General features: G+C 36.6%; 1 long non-coding RNA gene across 1 annotated transcript in view; it reads left to right on the top strand.

The window, feature by feature from the left end:
• Window positions 1-22537, top strand: part of LOC122212291 — an 83476-nt gene extending 60939 nt beyond the window's left edge. The window contains exons 6-7 of the long non-coding RNA XR_006199091.1: window positions 6282-6332; window positions 21812-22537. This is a non-coding gene — a long non-coding RNA (uncharacterized LOC122212291). The remainder of the gene's footprint in view (window positions 1-6281; window positions 6333-21811) is intronic.
• Window positions 22538-23290: the final 753 nt, after the last annotated feature.

Raw genomic sequence — 23290 nt, 5'->3', positions numbered from 1 at the left:
AGCGAGGCGCCCCTGCACAAGATTTTAGAATAACACCCATATCTAATAACTGGGCCTGAAAAAAGCATAGAAGACAGCAGAGAATCTATTGCTGCCCAGATCAAAGACCTAAGAAATAGTCATAATGAATGAAGAAATGTTGTAAATGAGACACAAAATAACTAGATTCAGTGAGAGCAAGGATTGGAGAAGCAGAGGAGAGAATAGGTGAAACAGAAGATAAAATTATGGAAAATAGTGAAGCTGAGAAAAAGAGGGAAATACAATTACTAGACCATGAATGGAGAGTTAGGACACCTAAGTGATTCAATGAAATGAAGTAATATCCATATCATAGGAGTTCCAGAAGAAGAAGAGAGAAAGGGGAAGAAGGTTTATTTGAACAGATTATAGCTGAGAACTTCCCCAATCTGAGAAGGAAACAGCCATCCAAGTCCACGAGGCACAGAGAACTCTCTTCAAAACCCACAAAAACAGGCCAACACCATGACATACTGTAGTGAAACTGGCAAAATACAAAGAAATACAACATTAGAAATGAAAGGAAAGCTTCCAGACTCATTCTCTGGAGCCAGCATTACATTGATTCCCAAACCAGACAAAGACCCCACTAAAAATGAGAATTATAGGCCAATATCCCTGATGAACATGGATGCAAAAATTCTCAACAAGATCCTAGCAAATCGAATTCAGCAGTATATTAAAAGAATTATTCACCATGATCAAGTGGGATTCATTCCTGGGCTGCAGGCCTGGTTCAATATTTGCAAATCAATCAGCGTGATACATCACATTAATAGAAGAAAGGATAAGAAACATATGATCCTGTCAATAGAAGCAGAAAAAGCATTTGACAAAATGCAACTTCCTTTCTTAATAAAAACCCTCAGGAAAGTCAGTATAGAACGAACATACCTAACATCATAAAAGCCATATTTGAAAGGCCCACAGCTAATATCAGCCTCAATGGGGAAAATATGAGAGCTTTCCCCCTGAGATCAGGAACACGACAGGGATGTCCACTTTCATCACTGTTGTTTAACATAGGGTTTGAAGTGCTAGCCTCAGGAATCAGACAACAAATTGAAACAAAAGGCATCCAAATTGGCAAGGAAGAAGTCAAACTTTCACTTTTCACAGATGACATGATACTCTACGTGGAAAACCTGAAAGATGCCACCAAAAAACTGCTAGAACTGATACATGAATTCAGCCAAGTCGCAGGATATAGAATCAATGTACAGAAATCAGTTGCATTTCTATACACCAATAATGAAGCAATAGAAAGAGAGATTAAGGGATCGATCCCATTTACAATTGCACCAACAACCATAAGATACCTAGGAATAAACCTAATGAAAGAGGTAAAAGATCTGTATGCTGAAAACTATACGAAGCTTATGAAAGAAATTGAAGAAGACACAAAGAAATGGAAAAACATTCCATGCTCATGGATAGGAAGAACAAATATTGTTAAAATGTTGATACTACCCAAAGCAATCTATATATTCAATGTGATCCCTATTAAAATAACACCAGCTTTCTTCACAGAACAAACAATTCTAAAATTTGTATGGAACCAAAAAGACCCCAACTAGCCAAAGTAACATTGAAAAAGAAAACCAAAACTGGAGGTATCACAATCCCAATCTTTAGCCTGTATTACAGAGCTGTAATTAAGACTGCATGGTATTGGCACAAAAATGGGCATTTGACCACTGGAATAGAGTAGAGACACCAGAAATGGACCCACAAATATATGGCCAATTAATATTCAACAAAGCAGGAAAGAATATCCAATGGAAAAAAGACAGTCTCTTTAGCAAGCAATGCTGGGATAACTGGACATTGACACGTGGAAGAATGAAACTAGACCACTTTCTTACACCATACACAAAAATAATCTCAAAATGGATGAATGTGTGACAGGAAACCATCAGTATCCTAGAGGAGAAAACAGGCAACAACCTCTTTGAACTCTGCTACAGCAACTTCTTAATTGACATGTCTCTGAAGGCAAGGAAAATAAAAGCAAAAATGAACTATTGGGACCTCATCAAGATAAAAAGCTTCTGCACAGCAAAGGAAACAATCAACAAAATGAAAAGGCAACCAATGGAATGGGAGAAGATATTTGCAAATGACATATTGGATAAAGGGCTAGTATCAAAAATCTATAAAGAACTTACCAAACTCAACACCTGAAAAAAAATAATCTAGTGAAGAAATGGGCAGAAGACATGAACAGACATTTTTGCAAAGAAGACATCCAGATGGCAAATACGAATACACACGAAAAGATGCTCAACATTGCTCATCATCAGGGAAATACAAATCAAAACCACAATGAGATATCACCTCACACCAGTCAGAGTGCCTAAAATTAACAACTTGGGAAACAACACTGTTGGCAAGGATGTGGAGAAAGGTGAACTCTCTTGCACTGTTGGTGGGAATGCAAACTGGTGCAGCCACTCTGGAAAACAGTGTGGAGGTTCTTCAAATACTTAACAGAATTAACCTATGACCCAGCAATAGCACTACTAGGAATTTATCCAAAGTTTACAGTAGTCCTGATTCATAGGGGCACAAGCACCCCAATGTTTATAACAGCACTATCAACAATAGCCCACTTATGGAAAGAGCCCAAATATCTATCAACTGATAAATAGATAAAGAAGATGTGGTATACACACACACACACACACACACACACACACACACACACACACACACTGGAATACTACGTGGTGATGAAAAAGAATGAAATCTTGCCATTTGCAACAACAATGTGGATGGAACTGGAGTGTATTATGCTAAGTGAAATGTGTCAGTCAGAGATGGACAGATATCAAATGATTTCACTCATATGTGGAGTTTGAGAAACTTAACAGATGACCATAGGGGAAGGGAAGGAAAACTAAGATAAAAAGAGAGAGGGAGGCAAACCATAAGAGACTCTTAAATATAGAGAACAAACTGAGGGTTGATGGGGGTGGGGAGCTTGGGAGATGGGGAAAATGGGTGATGGGCATTGAGGAGGGCACTTGTTGAGATGAGCAGTGGGTGTTTATGTAAGTGATGAATCATGGGAATCCACCCCTGAAGCCAAGACTACTCTGCATGTTAGCTAACGTGACAATTAAAAAAAAAAAAGTTAAACATAGAGTCACCATAGGACCCAGAATTTCCATAGCTAAATATATATCCAAGAGAATTGAAAACACACTTCCATACAAAAATTTGTGCACTAATTACTATTTTTTAAAATTTTTTTTAACGTTTATTCATTTTTGAGAGATAGAGAGAGACAGAGTGTGAGTGGGGGAGTGGCAGAGAGAGAGGGAGACACAGAATCTGAAGCAGGATCCAGGCTCTGAGCTGTCAGCACAGAGCTGGATATGGGGCTTGAACCCATGAACTGTGAGATCATGACCTGAACTGAAGTGGAATGCTCAGTTAACTGAGCCACCCGGGCACCCCGCTAATTAATATTAATACATATAATAGCCTTAAAGTGAAAACGACACAAATGTCCACCAACTGATAACTGGGTAAGCAAAATGTGATATATCCATACAATGGAATATTATTTAACCATAAAAAGGAATAAGGTACTGATACCTGCCACAAGGTGGAAGAACCTAGAAAACATTATGCTCAGTGAAAGAAGCCAGACACAGAAGGCTACATATTGTGTAATTCTATTTATATGAAATGTCCATAACAGGTAAATCCATAGAGACAGAAAGCAGATTAGTCATTGCCAGGGGCTGAGTAGTACAGTGGGAAGAATGGAAGTGACTGCTAACGAGCACAGGGTTTATTTTAGGGGTGATGAAAGTGTCCTGGAATTAGTGGTGATGGTTGAACAGCTTTGTGCATATGCTAAAGGACCTAACAACCATTGAATTACACTTTAAGTGGGTGAATTGTTTTGTATGTGAGTTATATCTTAATAACATTACTAAGATCATGAAAAAAAAGTTAAGATGAATTTTGCATACCATAAAATTTGCCCTTAAAAATTAGTGTGAATTAGTATATTCACAATGTTGTGCAACCATTACCACTATCTAAATCTCGAGCATTTCTATCATCCCCAAAGGAAACTTCATATTCATTAGAAGTCACACCTCAGCTAGCACCTGAGTGACTCAGTCAGTTAAGCGTCCAACTCTTGGTTTCTGCTCACGATCTCACTGTTTCATGGTTTCAAGCCCCGCATTGGGCTCTGCACTGTTAAAGGAGAGCCTACTTGGGACTCTCTCTCTCCTTCTCTCTCTGCCCCTCCCCCACTCTCACTGTCTCTGTCTCTCTCAAAATAAACTTAAAAAAAATGCTGTTCACTTACTCATAAAAAAAAAAAGTCACACCCTAGTCCCTCTCCACTCCAACCCTTGGCAACCACTGATCTATTTTCTGGCTGTATGGATTTGCATGCATTGGATATTTCATATGAATGGAATGATAGGATATGTAGCTTTTTGTGTCTGGCTTCTTTCACTCAGCCTAATATTTCAAGGTTCATCCATGCTGTAGCATGAATCAGTACCTCACTTTTCATGAGTGCATAATATTCCATTGTATAGATTTTATTTGTTCACTCATCAGTTGATGAACATTTGGCTTGTTTCCTCACTGTTTGCTATTATGAAGAATGCAGCTCTGAACATTTTATACAGGTTCTTGTATGTACTGATGTTTTTGGTTCTCTTGGGTATATACCTAGAGTGGAATTGCTAGGTCATATGGTAACTCTATCTTAATCATTTGAGGAACTGCTAAACCATTTTCCAAAGTAGTTGTATCATTTTCTGTTCTCACTGACAATGTATGAAGTTTTTATTTCTCCATGTTATTACCAACACTTTTTAAAATAATTAAAAAAAAATTTTTTGTTAATGTTTATTTTTGAGACAGAGAGAGACAGAGATGAACAGGGGAGGGGCAGAGAGAGAGGGAGACACAGAATCTGACACAAGCTCCAGGCTCTGAGCTGTCAGCACAGAGCCCGACACGGGGCTGGAACTCACGGACTGTGAGATCATGACCTGAGCCGAAGTCGGACGCTTAACCGACCAAGCCACCCAGGCGCCCCTTAAATAATTTTTTTTAATGTTTATTTATTTTTGAGAGATAAAAACATACAGAGTATGAGCAGGGGAGGGTCAGAGAGAGGGAGATAGAATTTGAAGCAGGCTCCAGGCTCTGAGCTGTCAGGACAGAGCCCCACGCAGGGCTTGAGTTCACTAACTGCAAGATCGTGACCTAAGCTGATGTTGGATGCTTAAGTGACTGAGCCACCCAAGTACCCCACCAACACTTGTTATTATCTTTTTTCTTTAACTTTTTAAAATCTTTATTTATTTTTGAAAGACAGAATGTGAGCAGGGGAGAAGCAGAGAGAGAGGGAGACATAGAATGCAAAGCAGGCTCCAGGCTCTGAGCTGTCAGCACAGAGCCAGGTGGGGCGTGAGCTCACGAACTGTGAGATCATGACCTGAGCCCAAGTCGGATGCTCAACTAACTGAGCCACCCAGGCGCCCCCTTGTTGCTGTCTTTTTTAATTTAGGCAACCTACTAGGTATGAGGTGGTACCTCATTGTGGTTTTGATTTGTGTTTCTTTGATGCCTAATAATATTGAGCGGCTTTTCATGGTTTTTTGTTTGTTTGTTTGTTTGTTTTTTGGTCACTTGTATATCTTTTTTTATCTTATTTATTCAAAATGTATAATAGATCCTTTGCCCATTTTTCAAATTAGTGTATTTGGGTTTTTTTGTGTTATAATTGTTCTTGATGTATTTTGGATACTGAACTATTATCAGATATGTGATTTGCAAATAGTTTCATTCTACAGGTTGTCCTTTTACTTTCTTTGAAGCACAAAAGTCTTTAGTTTTGATAAAGTCCAGTTTATCTTTTCCTTTTGTTTCTTGTGATTTTGCTGTCATATCTAAGAATTCACTGCCAAATCTAAAATCAGGAAGATTTACATTTACATATTTTTGAAAGTGTTCTATAGGTTTCACTCTTATTTTGAGTTACTATTTTATCTATTTTGAGTTGCTTTTTGTATATGGTGTGAGTTAGGGGTCCAATTTCATTATTTTGCACATAGATTTCCAGTTGTTCTAGCCCCATTTGTTCAGAAGACTAATCGTTCCTCATTTAGTGGTCTTGGCACCCTTGTCAAAAATCAACTGGTCATAGATATGTGGATTTATTTCTAGACACCCAGGTCTATTCCACTGACCTACATGTTCATCCTTTTTTTCAGTACCACACAACAGATTACTGTTCTTCAGTAGTAAGATCTGAAGTCAGGAAGGTAAGTCTTCCTATTTTATTCTTTTTCAAGATTGTTTTTGGCTATTCTGGGTCCTTTGAGTTTCCATATGAATTTTAGTGTCAGTTTATTAATTTCTACAAAGAAGCAGCTGGGATTCTTACAGAAATTGTTTTGAATTTGTAGGCCAGTTTGGGGATCATTGCCATTTTAACAATATTGTCTTTCTGTCCACAAACATGGGTGTCTTTCCTTTATTTAGATCTTTTTTTTTCTTTCAACAATATTGTGTAGTGTTCTTAGTATAGGTAGTGCACTTTAAAAAATTTATTCATGAGTAATTTATTATTTGCAGTGCTGTTATAAATTAAATATTTTTTTTATTTTCAGGGGACCTGGGTGGCTCAGTCGGTTAAGTGTTTGACTTTGGCTCATGATCTCACAGTTGGTGAATTAAAGCTCACATCAAGCTCTGCACTGTCAGTGCCCAGCCTGCTTGGGATTCTCTCTCTTGGCTTCTCTCTTTTCCCCTCCCCTACTTGTGCTCTCTCAAAATAAATTAATAAACTTTAAGAAAAAAAGAAAAAAAAGTTTTAGAGACAGAGAGACAGACAGACAGACAGACTGAATATTAAGCAGGCTCCATGCTCAGTGCATAGCCCAGCACGGGGCTGGATCCCATAACCATGGGATCATGACATGAGCTGAAATCAGGAGTCCAATGTTCAACCAACTGAGCCACCCAGGCACCCCCATAGTTGATTTTTCAATATTGATTTTGTATTTTGAAACCTTACTAAAGTCTTTTATTAATATTTTTCCCATTTTGGAAAAAAATCTAAAAATTCAATTTTCGAATGGATTTCCTAGGATTTTCTACATAAAAGATCATATTATTCACAAATAAAGATAATTTTATTTCTACTTTTCCAATCTGGATGTCTTTTATTTCACTTTTTTGCCTAACTTCCCTCTACTCCAATGTTATAAGAAGTGTGTGAGGGGATATCCTTGTTCCTGAACTTGGGTGGAAATTTTTAGTTTTTCACCTTTAAGTATGATGTTAGCTTGATTTTCGTAGATACTTTATATTAGGTTAAGGTGGTTTCCTTTTATTCCTAGTTTGTTGAACATTTTTATCATTCAGGAGTGTTGTATTTTGTCAAATGCTTCTGCATCTATTGAGATCATCATGTAATTTTTGTTCTTTATTCTATTAGTGTGGCTTAATATGATAACTTTTCTGAGATAAATCGCATTTGGATATAGTATATAAACTTCTCATATGTAGCTCCATGTTTTTAAAGTTTACTTATTTATTTTGAGAGAGATAGAGATAGAGATACAGCACGAGAAAGAGAGAGAATCCCAAGCAGGTTCCATGTGGAGTCTGATGTGGAGTTTGATCTCATGACCCCGAGATCATGACCTAAGCCAAAATCAAGAGGCTTAACCGACTGAGCCACCCAGGTGCCCCTCAATGTTTTTAAAATGTACTTTGTTGAGATTAGCATCTATATTTATAGAGGGATATAAATATAGCATCTATATTTATAGGGGATTTTGGTCTGTAGTGATTTAATTTTCTTTTGATTTTTTTTTTTTTTTTCTGATTTTGGTATCAGAACACTAGCTTCACTGAATGAATGGAGAAGTGTTCCTTTATCTTCTACTCTTTTGAAAGAATTTAAGAAAGATTGATATTATTCTTCTTTAAACGTTTGATAGAATTCACCAGCAAAATCATCTCATCCTTTACTTTTATTTGTGGGAAGTTTTTGTTTATTAATTCAATCCCTTTACTTTTTTTAGGCATATTCAGACTTTCTGTATCTTCTGTTTTGGTAACTTGTCTATTTCTATGAATTTGTCCATTTCTTCTCAGTTATCAAATTTGTTGGTGTAAAACTATTAATAGTACATTTTTTTATTTCTGTAAAATCAGTAGTAAATGACTCCTTTTTCATTCTTGATTTTAGTAATTTGAATCTTTGTTTCTTTTTCTTGGTCATTCTAGCTACATATTTGTCAATTTTCTTTATCTTTTCAAATAACCAACTTTTGGTTTTATTAATTTTCTGTATTATATCCCATTTTCTATTTTGTTTATTTCTGCTATAATCATTATTATCTTCTCCTTTCTCCTTGCTTTGGATTTAATTTGTTCTTCTTTTTCTAGTTTTGTGTGGTGGAAGTTTAGGTTATTTTCTGAGATCTTTCTTACTATTTAATATAGGACTTTACCACTACAAAATTCTTCCAACACTGCTTCAGCTCCATCCTGTATGTTTTAGGATGTTATATTTTCATTTTTTTTTATCTGTATCAAAGTATTTTCTAATTTGTTTCCTAATTTCTTCTTTAGTTTATCTTCTTAAAGAAGTGTGTTTAATTTCCACATAATGTGAATTTTTCAAATGTCCTTTTCTTACTGATTCCTAATTTTATTGACTGTGGTCAGAGAATATACCTGTATGATTTTAATCCCCATACATCTATTGAGACTTGTTTTATGGCCTAACATATGATCCAAAACGTTGGAGAATGTTTTATGTGTACTTGAGAAGAATGTCTATTTTGCTGTTGCTAGGTGGTATTATATAGGTGTCTGTTAGATTTTATTGGTTTATAGTGTTATTCAAGTCTTCTACTTCCTTATTGGTCTTCTATTTAGTTGTATATTATCTTTTATAAGCACTTATGGATTTAGTTTGCTAAACTTTGTTTAGAACTTTTGTATTTATTTCAGTCTAAAAATATGTGGTCCTGTGGATTTCAGTTGGTGACTGTATATGCAATGCTTTAGAGAGAAATTACTCATTATTCATGCTGGAAACTCAGGAGATGCCACTGACCTGGAACTATTTCATTTTCTTTTGAGGGTCTGCTCAGTATGTGAATCTTACAATTTACCATTCTTCCCCTGACACAAGACTTATTTTTCAATAGCAGTGGTGAAAGAAACATCAACTTCAGGCAACCTTGCTGCATGGGCTGTGACTCAGACTCTTCTACTTCCTCTTCTGGACTTCCTCTGGACTATAGTACAGGTTTTTGTTTTTGTAAAATGATGTCATTTGATACACTTCCCAGTGATATCTCAAAACAGTGTGTCCTTTCCAAGGTTTAGTTACTCTTTATGGAGGATTTTTCAGAGCACCTACCAGCCTAGGCCAAAAGTAGAAGATCTCATTTACTCTTTACCTGACTGAAATATAGATGTTGCCCTTCCCATCAAGAGGGTGACTTTCTCTGCTATCTACTCTTAATTATTCTTATTGAAGACTAACTCCATTACTTATGTTCTTGATTTCATAACCTTGAGTCTCTTCTCTACTTTTTTCTATTTGTTATCCTTTCTCTTCAGTGTCTTCAATTTCTCCCCAACTGGTGGCTCCTTCCCCTCAGTTTATGAACATTCTTAGTGACTACCAATACCAGAAAACCAGGTAACACATTTCCCTTGACTTGTCCTTCTGTGCCACATCCTTTTCTTACCCTTCTGAGCAAATATTTTCATTAACCACTATGCTATCATTCTGTCTTCATGTCTCCCTTTGAATTTAAACTTCCTTAAAAAGTCAACACTGAGAACCTTCACTTCTCTACCTCCCATTCACTTCTTAACTCATGGCAGTTTGGCATCTGCTCCCAACTGCCTTCACTAGGTGTTTCCAATGTAACCAATTGTTTTCTAGTTTCTATAGTGAAAAATTACTAGTTTTTATCTCACTTGATCTTTCTGTAGCACTTACCATTGCTGGTCACTCCTTCCTGAAAGCTTGGACTTCTCTTGGATTTGGTGATACCACTTTCTACTGGTTTTCCTGGATTTTCTCTGATCTCTTCTACTTGGTAGCTTCTTTTGCCCACCTCTTGAAATATTGATTTTCCCCAATTTTTTGACCTTGGTGCTCTTTCATCCATAAACACTTATACACTGATGATCCTAAATCTATTTTGTCATATCATCTTCCTTTCCTAAACTCGAAGACCAGCATATCCAACTCTGCCAACCATAGTCTCTTGGTTATTCCATGAGTATCTCTTTCCAAACTTGCCCCAAACTAAACTTATTTGTTCAGTAAATAGTATCCACTAGGTTCCCAAGATATATATATATTCCTACATTCATGGAGCTTATGGTCATCACCTGGTTACACAAAGAAGCTTTCTCCTTGTTCTGTCTTTCTTTTGTCAGAGAGATGAATCACTATTATCCCTCCGTTCAATTAAACCATAACCTAGGCATTTCCTTAGACCACGCGTTCTGTCTAAATTCCTAATTCTAATTTGACTGAAGTCCTGTCATTTCTACTTCCTCTTGGATTCCACCCCCCACCCCCGCTCCTATTCACTATATCATTGCTGTGATTCAGATCCTTAGTTCTTACTGCAATGAAAATAGCACCTCCTAATTAGTTTTCCTTTTTTTCTCACCCCTCCTTTGCAATACTTTGCATTACTATAATTCTAACACTATGACTTACTTCAAACTCTTTAAAGGTTTATTGTTGCTTTTGATTGGTACACAATTTTCATTCCTTTCTTGGTTGCTATTGTCTTCTTCCAGTCTTATCTTTCACTTTCCTAGCATATTGCCTCTTGTGTAGGAAACAAGTTTATTGAGGAATTAAAACTTGTTGAAGTATATATATGAATTCTTAGATTTTTTCTTACAACCCACCCTGTCAGGTTACCTTTTTCCATTGGATAATCATTCTTCTAAAGTTGTATTATCGTTCCACAACTTTCTGGTCATCTTTATTAGAGCAGCCCAACCCTTCAGTACCTAAGAATTGGTCTGGCCTATTTAAAATCCTTTTGCCTCAAAATCAGTTCAGACTTTGCTGCAAACTCTCACTTCATGTCAGTTGGAGAAAGGTGTGGTCTGGCTCTGAGATATCTCATTTTTATATCTCTTCTAAGCACTAGTGTGAAAGTAGGAGTTTGGAGTAGGGAAGAGGGATGGAGAAGCAGAGGGTAATCTGATTTAGTTTGCTGTTGACCTTTGCTGATATGGTTTCCATGTAGATTTTGCATGGCCCCTCTGTCTCTGAGAAACTCCCCTAGAGGAGCAGCCGTGTCTTATTCTGATACTCCCAACATTACTTTCTCTAGGTTGGGAATACCATTGCTTGGTCTTATGCCTGCCTGAGTGGCTTTATGGCTCTGTCCATACATTAATTTCTACATTTCTTCATGTGGAGTTACCAAACTCCCAAAGTCCTCTTTCATACCCTCCCAATTTTGTAAAGTGTTGCTCCCTGAATCCTCAGAGACATATTATGATACTGTTCCTTCAGGCTCTCCCAACATGGACTACTCCAGCAAACCTACTGCCTCCAGAAAAATCTGAACCAGAATTCAGCATTCATCTTTTTGTTCAAGCACTTTGCCAAATTTGAGAGAACTTATGGCAAGCAGCGCTTTCTTCCTTTCAGTGGTATACAGCGGCTGAATAGGGCATCAGTACCTAGACTCATAGGACCCTCTCCCAAGATCTGTCTCACAATGTGAGTGATATTACCTGAGTGATCCAGAAATGGAGGAATACATTTAAATATGACTGGAGATGGACGGTGGTGATGGTTGCAGAACAGTATGAATGTACTTAATGCCCCAGAACTGTACTTTCTACATTCTAACTTCGGTTAGAATGTAAGTTCTATATTATGTATATTTTGCTACATGAAAGAAAAAACATTTACATATGAAACACCAAAGTGATTGGTGGGAGAGGAGCTTCTGCAGTTCAGCAGGCTTCTACTTGATGAGGGAGATGCCAGTTTTCATTTTTTACAGGTGCTCTGATTGGGTTCTCTTGGAGCTCTCTTAGCTTGGTGTAAGAGAATGCATCTCCCTTCCCTCTCCAGTTGAGAAGGAAGGAAAGAGTAGCCTTTCTCAACAGGCACTGCATGCCCTAAAAGGCTGTTGACTTATTTTTCCCCAGGCTTACTTTTATATTGCTGGGAATTAAGAATGTTTGTTTTTTGGTTGGGGCTGTTATCAGATGCTTCTCAGTAATTCCTGCAGGAATATGAGTAGCCCATCTACTAGGGCTGGGGTCTATATAGAATGTGAAGTAGTTAGTATTTGCTTTGGACATTAACCTCAATTCCAAAAGAAGATAACCTCACTTGACATTCCCTTACACAAATTTGTACTGACATGTCAAAGTATAAAATGAAAAATGCTATAACAGAAGTTAAGAGAGAATAGACAGAAATTTAAGGATTTCTCATATTGCTTTGCCCTTTTAGATAAACATTTCATGTCTTTATTTAGAAATGAGAAGGATAGGGAAGATGTACCCCCACAAAAGACATGTTTGGGGTTCTGATTATGTATGTTTGTTTCCCTTTCATATCTGCCTGCATTCCATATGTAATTGACCTAAGGTCCCAGGAGGCAGAGTAGGGATCTAACCCCAGTAAGTGAGGCTCAGCTTCAGATGTTGGAAGTAGGGCAGAGATTCTATGACATTCGTGGATGTGCCCCCTCTTTCATTATGCCTTGGTGCCTTTGCTCTTGCAAATGTAGGGTTCCAAGATAGACCACTTAGACTGAAATCAAAGTAATTCTATAGTAAATGGATAGAGCAGGTAAGGTCCTAGGACACCTAACTTTGGTCCCCCTGGATGTTCAACTGACTCTCAATCTTTATTTATCAATTTGGGGAAGTGGCCAGGATCCTGTTTGAATCTTAGGTGGTTCAATAGCATATGGATGCTCTCCTCTACAGCTTTAGATTAGGGATGTTCTTGATTGTGAAAAATGAAAAGATAAGCAATAGACATGAAGAATTCCATGGATCATGATGAGAAGCTGTAAGTGCAGCCATTGCCTTAAAGCACCATGAACTTCTTAAGCCTCACTGTGCTTCATTCTGCTGAAACTCCAGCGTGACTCAAGTTTGACCATTTGGAAAAAGTAGCTATTAAGAATTTTGCATGTGCTATGCCAGCTGTATGTCATTTTTAGAATATGGCTTTAGTTCTCTATTTTGAGCAGGCATTTTATTCAGTTTCCAGTTGGTCAGCATTACTAAGAGACACTCAATTCATCAGAGGTTACTTACAGGGCAAGCTCAGTGGGAAAGGGAGATGCAGTGATTCTAAAGCATTATGAATGCAGTCCTTTCAAAGGGAAGTGGCTTAGTTTTAACTTGAGATGCTGCTACCATGTTCTGCTAGACAGCAGCTGCCATTCCATAGTTTAGTTTGCTTTTTTCATTTTACTAAGGAATTCTCAAAGTCTTGTGAGTTATTTCAGAGATGTTTGGAATGATATTCTTTATTATTCTAGGAACTTGTTTGATAAAAACAGTTGTGTATTCTAATGAAAGATACTAGGTCCAAAGTGGATAAACCTTTCAGCAAGGGCAACATAACTTATAGCAAAAGCAACATTTTTCTCCTGTTATCTCAGATGCTCGTTTTTAACTCTCAGAATGATCTATACTCACACTTTTAGCCTAAAGCTGAATTTGATAAAAATGAGTTTCTTTTTTATGCTCCTTTTTTTTGACATTAAGTTTTCATAGAGTGAAAATGCATATATCTTAAGCATATGAAAAATTTAATGAGTTCTGCTTAATGTACATTCCTGTTGAGCCATCATTGCAATCAAGATATAGACTATTTCCATCACCCTGGAAAGTTTCCTTACTTTTGCTTCTATTCTCTTGACCCCCTATAGGCAAACATTGTTCTTTTTGTCAACATAGATTAGTTTTGCCTGTTCTAGAACATCATGTAAATAAAGTCATGTATGTGTATTTTCTATGTCTGGCTTTTTTTCACTTATTATAATATTTTTGAGGTTTGTCCTTATTGTTACATGTATCAGTAGTTCTCTGAGCTTGTGTACCTATAAGTTAATTTTTTTCACCCAAGTGGGAAATTTCAGCCATTATTCTTTGAGTGTTTTTGTTTGTTTGTTTGTCTTCCATCTCATTCTTTGTCCTCTCTTTTTGGGACTTTGATTCTGTGATTAGACTGTTTGATATTGTCATTAATGTCACAGAAGTTTTGCTCAGTTTTTCCAATTCTCTTTTTCTCTTTTCCTCAGAAGAGATTTCTATTGATATTTCCTCAAGTTCACTAATTTATGTACTTTAATCTGCTCTTACATTCATCCAGTAAAATTTTATTTCAGGTATTATAATTTTCAGTTCTAGAATTTTTATTTGGCTTTTTTTTCATTGTTTCTATTTCTCTGTGGGATTATTATGATCTAGTTTTTACTTTAAGTCCTTAAACACATGATGATGATAGGAAAATATAGGATAAAACAGGGAGAGAAGGAAGGATTAGGACCTGATGTCCCTGGGTGGGGAAAAATACCTATTTTGGAACAATGTTGGGAGTGTCTGACCACAGCAAACCCCCTCAGGTGTAAGGTTCCTCTTAAGAATGTAACAGACCCCACTTATGCTCCCTCAGGTTTCCCTCATGAATTTGACAAAAGACCTAAGTATGGTCATAGGCCACCCCTCATACAATGGAAACGAGCCAATCCAGAATGGACAACCCAGCACCTAGAGTTATCAAGCCAATAAGGGTAGAACCCAAGAAGGGACAAGGGGGAAGAGGAGGGGAAGGGCTGACCAGAACCTTATAAAACAAGGACCCTTGCCAATAGTCCTCAGGCATTCATTTTTGAATGTCCCCTCTGTAAAGAGAACTTTCCTACTATTCTTCCTTTTTAATCTTATACTCTAATAAACTTTGCCTGTTGCTCATTTTGTGTCTACTTCTTCATTCTTCAAAGTGGTGAGACAACGAATCCCCAGTATTGAAGTCAAAAAAATCCTGCAACATTATCATAACCTCTTTAAAGTATTACTATGCTAATTCTAACACATGAGCTACCTCAGGGGCTGTTTCTATTGATGATGTGGGGTTTTTTTCTTGATTATGGGTCACCTTTACCCATTTTTTAAAATGTATGGTAATTTTTGATTATATTTTGTGTATATATATATATATATATATATATATATATACATTTTGTATATATTTTATTTATATATATATAAAATATATATTTTGTATATATATACACAATACTCTACATAATATATATTTATATATATGTAAAGTATATATATTTTACATATATATATATGTGTGTGTATATATATATAACACTCTACATAATGCACTATAGAGACATTAGACGCTATTATCTTCCTCTCATGAGTGTTGGTTGTTTGGTCTAGTGGTTCAGTTGCTGGTTTGTCACCTTGATCTTAGGTATGCTTGGTTTGTTATAACATATCTCTGGTGTTAAAAACAAACAAAAATTCAACCGAGTAAACTTAATGATATAATTGGTTTTATTTAAGAATTCATGAATTAGGCAGCATCCTATCTGGCAAATACAAGGGAGTTCCAAGGAGTTGTACAAAATCAAAGGCTTTTGTAGGAAGAAACAGGGCAGGACTAGTAACTTATTAGCTAAAGAAAAAAAAGTATTGTTATGGGCAAGGTCCCTAAGCTGGGGGGGGGGGGGGGAAGCAGGGGAGTCTTATCATGCAGATTACCTCATACTTGTTGATCAGGAAATTCCAGACTGATTAGTTTAAAATTCTACCCTTAGGAGGGGCTAAAACTACAATTAGGTTAGGTATTAAGTCTTGGTGGGGCTTAACATGTAGGTGACTCCATTTTGAAGCTGTTCTTTTTAACACTGAAAAGCCTTAATATCTCTTAAGGCCCTCTAATTTTGTAAGATTGGACTCTAAACTTTGTTTCCCCAAGAGGTGTGCAGTGAATAATTTTTTTGCAATTTCAGACTTCTAGCAGTTCTGATCTCTTCAAATTGTTCTTGATTATTGGTTCAGAGTTAGCCAAGAATTTTAAGAGAATTTATATGTAGATTTTAGGGGCTTTTGCCTTGTTTTTTTTGGATTCCCCATCAAATACCAACTACTTTGGGATCCATGAATGCTACTAACTGACTTCTTATTATACTGTCTTTTTGCTTGAGTTTTCTCCACCCTGCATCAAATGTGGACTGGAAGTGCCCCCAGGTGAAAAGCCATGAAAATGTGCACCTCACCCAATGAATGTGGTTTAATTGCTCTTAAGGGTCTAAAATCTACAGTTTCTGCCTGCTTATGATTGCTCTCTGGTGTCTTCAATAGGTGTTTTATTTTATTTTATTTTTTAAAATTTATTTTGTTTAGAGTTAAAAAAATTTTGTTTTTGAATATTTATTTATTTAAAAAAATTTTTTTAATGTTTATTTTACTTTTGAGAGAGAGAGAGGGAGAGAGACAGAGTGTGAGCAGGAGAGGGTCACAGAGAGAGAGAGAGAGAGGGAGACACAGAATCTGAAGTGGGCTCCAGGCTCTGAGCTATCAGCACAGAGCCTGATGTGGGGCTTGAACTCATGAACAGTGAGATCAGACCTGAGTCAAAGTCAGACGCTTAACCAACTGAGCCACCCAGGCGCCCCTTGAATATTTATTTTAGAGAGAGAGAGACAGAGTGTGAGCAGGGGAGAGGCATAGTGAGAGGGAGACACAGACCTCCAGGCTTTGAGCTGTCAGCACAGAGCCTGATGTGGGGCTCAAACCCACGGACTGTGAGATCATGACCTGATCCAAAGTTGGACCTTTAACCAACTGAGTCACCCAGGCGCCCCATATTTTGTTGAGAGTTATGATTATTATCTTTCAGGGGCTTAGTCAAAATAAACTACTTCTCCATTACTAAAACTTGACTTCAGAATGAGTTTCAAACTAAATGTTTTGTATTGTAAACATAACAAAGTATGAAATTTGAGAAGTGATTAGATAAATATTTACAAATATGTTTTCTTTTCTCTCTGGTCTCATTTTGTTTTCTTTCCCTGGAGATTATGTTTAATACTTGTTTTTCTGCATGCCTCAGCATTTTGAGCCTGAAGCATTTTCTTCCTCTCTCCTTCCCAACCTTAGTACTTTTCCTGATCACAGTACTACGTTGTGATAATTAACTTACTTGTTTATATACCCCTTTGGCTATGGCGGGTATGAGGGCTTTACCTTGTCTATATCTGGCTCATTAGTTGGCACTTAGTAGGCACTGAACATACAAATATATTGATAAATGAATAAATGAATGGAAGAATTAAACAAAATGGATATACTTGAAATGGAAATTTGAAACTGAGATTTTCATGAAACTTCCATTTTTACAGAGATCTTTGATTTTCCTATACTGAATTTTGTCACAAGTGATGAGTATTTTGGGTTTAGTCATTTTAACACTAATAAAATATTTACATTGAAAAATATATGTAATTTTATGCAATTGAAAGGCAGAAGAAGGCTCTAGGTCACTGATTCCAGAAGCCACAAGGTCAGAGGCAGGTCAATAGGGAAGAGGAAGATTAAATCTTGAACTCATCTGCTCTAATTTCTCACAAACCATAACTCAGGATAAGACTCCAGAAGTATTAATGCACTAATGCATTTCAGAAGAGTGAGTGACAGTGGTTTTATGTCACTTTATGTCACATAGGTTGAACTTTAATGTATGATGAAAGCTCCATTTTGCCAAGTAAGAGAACCTGGACCAATTTATAAAGAACATTCTAGTAAAATAACATAAAAAGCTAATGTTAATAAATGGTCTGCTTTTTCTTTTTGAAATAAAGGTGACTGAGATAGTGAAAAGAAATTTTAGGACAAGCTCTGGAACTTTCTGCTCATCCATAGACTGAATGGGATTGAATTTAATTGTTTTGCATTCTTAAATTTTCTTGTAACATTAACTAATAAACCTATTTATTCCTTCATTTATTCCTTTATGCACATTTTTTATACATATACTACATGCTAAGTGTGGTGTTAAGTGTTAGTTACATATATGTGAATAAGACAATCCCTGCCAGGGTGGCTGGATGGCTCAGTCAGTAAAGCAACTGACTCTTGATATTGGCTCAGGTTGTGGTCTTGCTGTCCTGAAATTGAGCCCCACATCTGGCTCCTTGCTGAGCATGGATCCTGCTTGAGATTCTCTCTCCCTCTCTTTCTGCCCCTCCCCTGCTCACTCTCTCTCAAAATTAATAAATAAACATTAAAAAAAAAAAAAAAGAAATAGTCCCACCCCACAAAGCGTCACAGAAATCTGCAATTCGCTCTGAAAGATGTAAAAATGACATATAAACTATAAAAATCCTAGGGAAGAATGTTTAAGTTTGCTCGAAAAATAATAGGGAGTGTACCTGGGAGGAAGTGACTTGTGAATTAGAACATAGAAACAAGGTCAAAGACTTTAAAAAAAAAAAATCAGATAATGAAGCTGCAGCTCTAAAAAAGAAATGGAGAGAAGAGTAGAAGGAAAAGAACACAGCTAATGTCTTAGAAGATAAGATGGTGATAAGGCAAATGTAAATATAAATCAACTTCCTGAAATTAAAGTCCTTCGGTGATTATTGCTGTCTAGTGCAATGTATGGCTTTGGGCAATTGTGTATCAATTTATGGTAGTGCTATTTAACTCTTTCTTAGTACCAACAACCGCTTAAAGATTAGTATTAACCAACCTATGCTATGCAGCTATGCTTCTGGATACAACTACATATTTAAAGAATTTCGTTGTGGACATGTTTTACTTGGCCAGCACAACCATTTAAAAAATTCTTTTTAAGTTTGAATGTACTTACCAGTTTGCAACAACTTCCACATGTCTTTAGTGCTCTGTGTGTGTACTTCACACACTTAGGTTTTCTTGCTGCCCCTAAAGGTATTTTAGTGTGCAATCCTCAGTCTGGAGACTGGTTTTATGGTCATTTGAAAACTCTTCCCAGTATAAGACACAGTATGAATAAACAATTGGATTAAAGTTGATTTCAGAAGTTGTGCTGTTTTGTGTTATTATGTTTGAGTCTGAGAAAATTCTGTTACTTTGGACAGTATAATAAACAGTATTTGTTTTAATGGATGGATTATTGGGCATTAGTCCAATTATCCAGCAGCAGAAGGGTTTAAATTACAGGGGCCTAGAAATTAGCTGGGACACATGCCTCAGCAGTGACTTCAGGAATGCAGTTACTGAAGTCGGCAAAGAAATTGTTGTATTGCACAGTATCACGCTTGTAGAAGGGAAAACAGTGATAATAAAACAACAATAACACAACAGAGTTGTTTCAGGGAAGCTGTTATCCTTGATAGAAGCAGAACAAAAAGCCCTCTGAGATTTAAGTAAGGGAGATCTAGGAACAGAATCTCCAGAGGGGCAGTGGTTGTGATTCCAATAGACCCCAGTGCTCTTTCCCAGAATTGTACCACTCCCTTGATTTCTGTCATTTTGTCTTTTGCACTGAGAACCAACCTCAGCCCCTATGGCTGTGCTTCTCTCTCCCTAGGAAACTCTAGCCCCCATTTATATGGAAATCCTTTGTGTTTTTTCCTTCAACACACGGGAGACACAAAGAAGCATTAACAAATATGTCTTTTACATGGTAAGATATATATATATATTTATAAAACTTAAACAGAGAAGACTTTATTTTATTTTTTTGAGGTTGTATGTTTTTTCCTATTTATTTATTTATTTATTTATTTATTTATTTATTTATTTATTTTTATTTATTTATTTTTAAATTTACATCCAAGTTAGTTAGCATATAGTATAATAATGATTTCGGGAATAGATTCCAGTGATTCATCCCCTATGTATAATACCCAGTGCTCATCCCTCCAAGTGTCTTCCTTAATGCCCCTTGTGCATTTAGCCCATCCCCCCACCCACAACCCCTCCAGTAACTCTGTTCTCTGTATTTAAGAGTCTCTTATGTTTTGTCCCCCTCGTTTCTTTTATATTATTTTTGCTTCCCATCTGTTTGTATCTTAAATTCCTCATATGAGCAAAGTCATATGATATCTTTCTCTGACTAATTTCGCTTAGCATAATACCCTCTAGTTCTATCCACATAGTTGCAAATGGCAATATTTCATTCTTTTTGATTGCCGAATAATACTCCAGTGTGTGTGTGTGTGTGTGTGTGTGTGTGTGTGTGTACACACACCATATCTTCTTTATTCATTCATCTGTTGGTGGACATTTGGGCTCTTTCCATACTTTGGCTATTGTTGATAGCATTGCTATAAACATTGGGGTACGTGTGCTCCTTTGAAACAGCACACATGTATCCCTTGGATAAATACCTGGTAGTGCAATTGCTGGGTTGTAGAGTAGATTTATTTTTAACTTTTGAGGAGCCTCCATACTGTTTTCCAGAGTGGCTGTACTCTGCATTCCCAATAGGGAAGACTTTAAAAATATTTTTTATTTAAAAATTTTCAGCATAGTTCTTGATTCTCAGATAGCTACACTGTTGCCTCTAAGGTCTCATGCACTCCTCTTGGTGCCTTCTATGGCTCCCCTCTTTACCTACACCTTTATCAGACACCAGTCTCTGCCCTAGTAGGGCACTTCCTGAGGGCCAGTCACTTTGTTGTACTGACACCCAAGAGCTTTTCTCATGACCCATCTGCTTGTGATCTAGACTATTGCAAAAGACTTCGTTTTAAATCATGAAGTCTATTTCCTTGTAACCTTGGGACCATTCACTCTATTTTGACATATGAGAGACAGGCTTCTCTTTCAGTAGATTTGCAGCCCTATTGATAATTGATACTTCTATCCATTGATGATGGAGCTTCTTAGACTTGGATGATCAGCCACACCTATTTGTGAAGCTTTCTAAGATTTACTCATAGAATACGAGACGGATAGGATTTTACTTATTTCAATCTTACTGTGGTTCCTAATCATACATTAGAGTCTGGTACAGTTGCCTGTGTTGTGTTGTCGTTACTGTAGTCCATTTGATAGTGGTTGGTATGCCAAAATGATAGTGCCCATATAAAAAAAGGTCTGGATTGGTCATATGAAATTACCACCAAAGCAATGGAAGGGAGGTATTCCACCTATAAACCATTTTTGAAACTGTTAGCACCTGATGGACTTTCTTATTCCTCCAGATGCTGCTGGTGACCCCAACCACTGATATGTTAATGTTGTGTGTGTGTATACCCATTGTGTATATTCAGGGAACACCTAATAGCTAAATGAATTGTTATACTGAAAACTGATGAACAGTATTTGTTAGTATCCTTGCCTACTGCATGTCCCATTATAAATGTGGCCAATAAACTACATAAAATCTGTTTCTAATGAGACTTATTTTTTAGTAAATATAACATGAAATGTACATTCAAATAAATATTGTATTCACTGGAAAAGAATTCTGATGTTGCTGCCTTTACTTAAAATGTCTTAAAATCTTCTTTATAGAAATTGCCTTTAGAGGTTTTAGCAAATTCTTTTGCATATTCTCAATAGTGACAATTTTTTTTTATCATTTCTTGGTGAGTTTGATTTTTGGAACTAGCCAAGAGTTATTTGTTGTGAACTATGGTAAATAAAGTGGCTGATAATGAATTATAGTTTTGCAGAAGGAAATAAAACTGAATGTGATGATAAATAATGAGGTTTTTGTTTTGTTTTGTGGCTCAAGCTGACTTCCTCAGATCTTGTCTCATCTACATAGCTGAAGAAGGAATGGTTGTGTGAATATCAATATGGTATTGATAAATGCCTAAAAAGCCTCTGACAATGTGTTTTCCAACCAGAAGGTTTGAACTTGAAACTCTCTCACAAAAAGTGAGTAAAACCTCTTTTCTCTCCAAGAGACTTTACTGTAACTACTACCATGAGACATTTTGTGAAAAGGGGGATAATGTTTTTTTCCTCACTTTTGTATTTTCCACATCTCGTATTCTGCATGGCACATAGTAGTGTATTCAATAAATATTTGTTGAATTAACAAAATGTAAACATGTTAACTTTTCTCTCCAATAAACATTAGCACTACTGTTGGTGAAAGCAGTATTAACAAGATAACTTTTAGATAATTATAAATTGTAAATGACAGGTGACTAAGTTTCTACTGCCAAATATAGATTATTTTTGCTTATATTAATATATTTTAAAAGATAATAAAAGTTGTCTCATAGTGGTCACCTAAGTAAGATATTTAGATTTTGTTATGATCTAGTGATATAGGGCAAGTATTCATAGGAACTATGATTTCTAACAATACTCTTATTTCTCTACTGAGTAAGCAGGATGATCCTGCCAAAAGTTAGTTAGAACTGGTCATTCTTGACATGGTATATATACACAATGGAATATTACCCAGCCATAAAAAAAAATGAAATTTTTCCATTTGCAACAATGTGGATAGAGCAAGAGTCTATTATGTTAAGTGAAATAAGTCAGTCAGAGAAAGACAAATACCATATGTGAAAATTAAGAAACACAAGTCAGATGAACCTATGGGAGTGGGGGAAAAAGAGAGAGAGAGAGAAACAAGCCATAAGAGACTCTAAAAAATAGAGAACAAACTGGGGTACCTGAATGGCTCAGTCAGTTAAATGTCTGACTCTTGATTTCCGCTCTGGGCATGATCTGCGGTTTGTGGGTTTGTGGGATCAAGCCCTGTGTAAGGATCCACACTGAGCGTGGAGCCTGCTTAAGATTCTCTCTCTTTTTCAGTCTCTCAAAATAAATACATAAATAAATAAACAACAGCAATAACAACAAAGAGAACAAACTGAGGGTAGATGGAGGGAGATGGTTGGGGGGGGTGGGCTAGATGGTTAATGGGTATTAGGGAGGGCACTTGTTATGATGAAGACTGGTGTTGTATATAAATGATGATACACTGAATTCTACTCCTGAAACCAATATTGCACTGTGTGTTAACCAACTCGAATTTAAATAAGAACTTGAAAAGAAAAGAAAAAAGAAGGAACTGGTCGTTCTTTGCCCCAAAGCCTTTACTGTCTCCACATATACTAAGACGGGCTCCATTCAGGGAACCTTGGCCTGGCATTTCCCATTGCCCACATCCACTTTTGCAGATATCGGCACAACCAGGTTGTTTATTGTCTGCAAGTTTTAACTATAGACTATGGATTCTGGAAAATAGTTT

The sequence above is a fragment of the Panthera leo genome, chromosome F3 (genome assembly GCF_018350215.1).
Source record: "Panthera leo isolate Ple1 chromosome F3, P.leo_Ple1_pat1.1, whole genome shotgun sequence".
Lineage (NCBI taxonomy): Eukaryota > Metazoa > Chordata > Mammalia > Carnivora > Felidae > Panthera > Panthera leo.
Note: the sequence above shows the minus strand (reverse complement) of the source record. Positions and strands in the feature narration are given on the sequence as shown.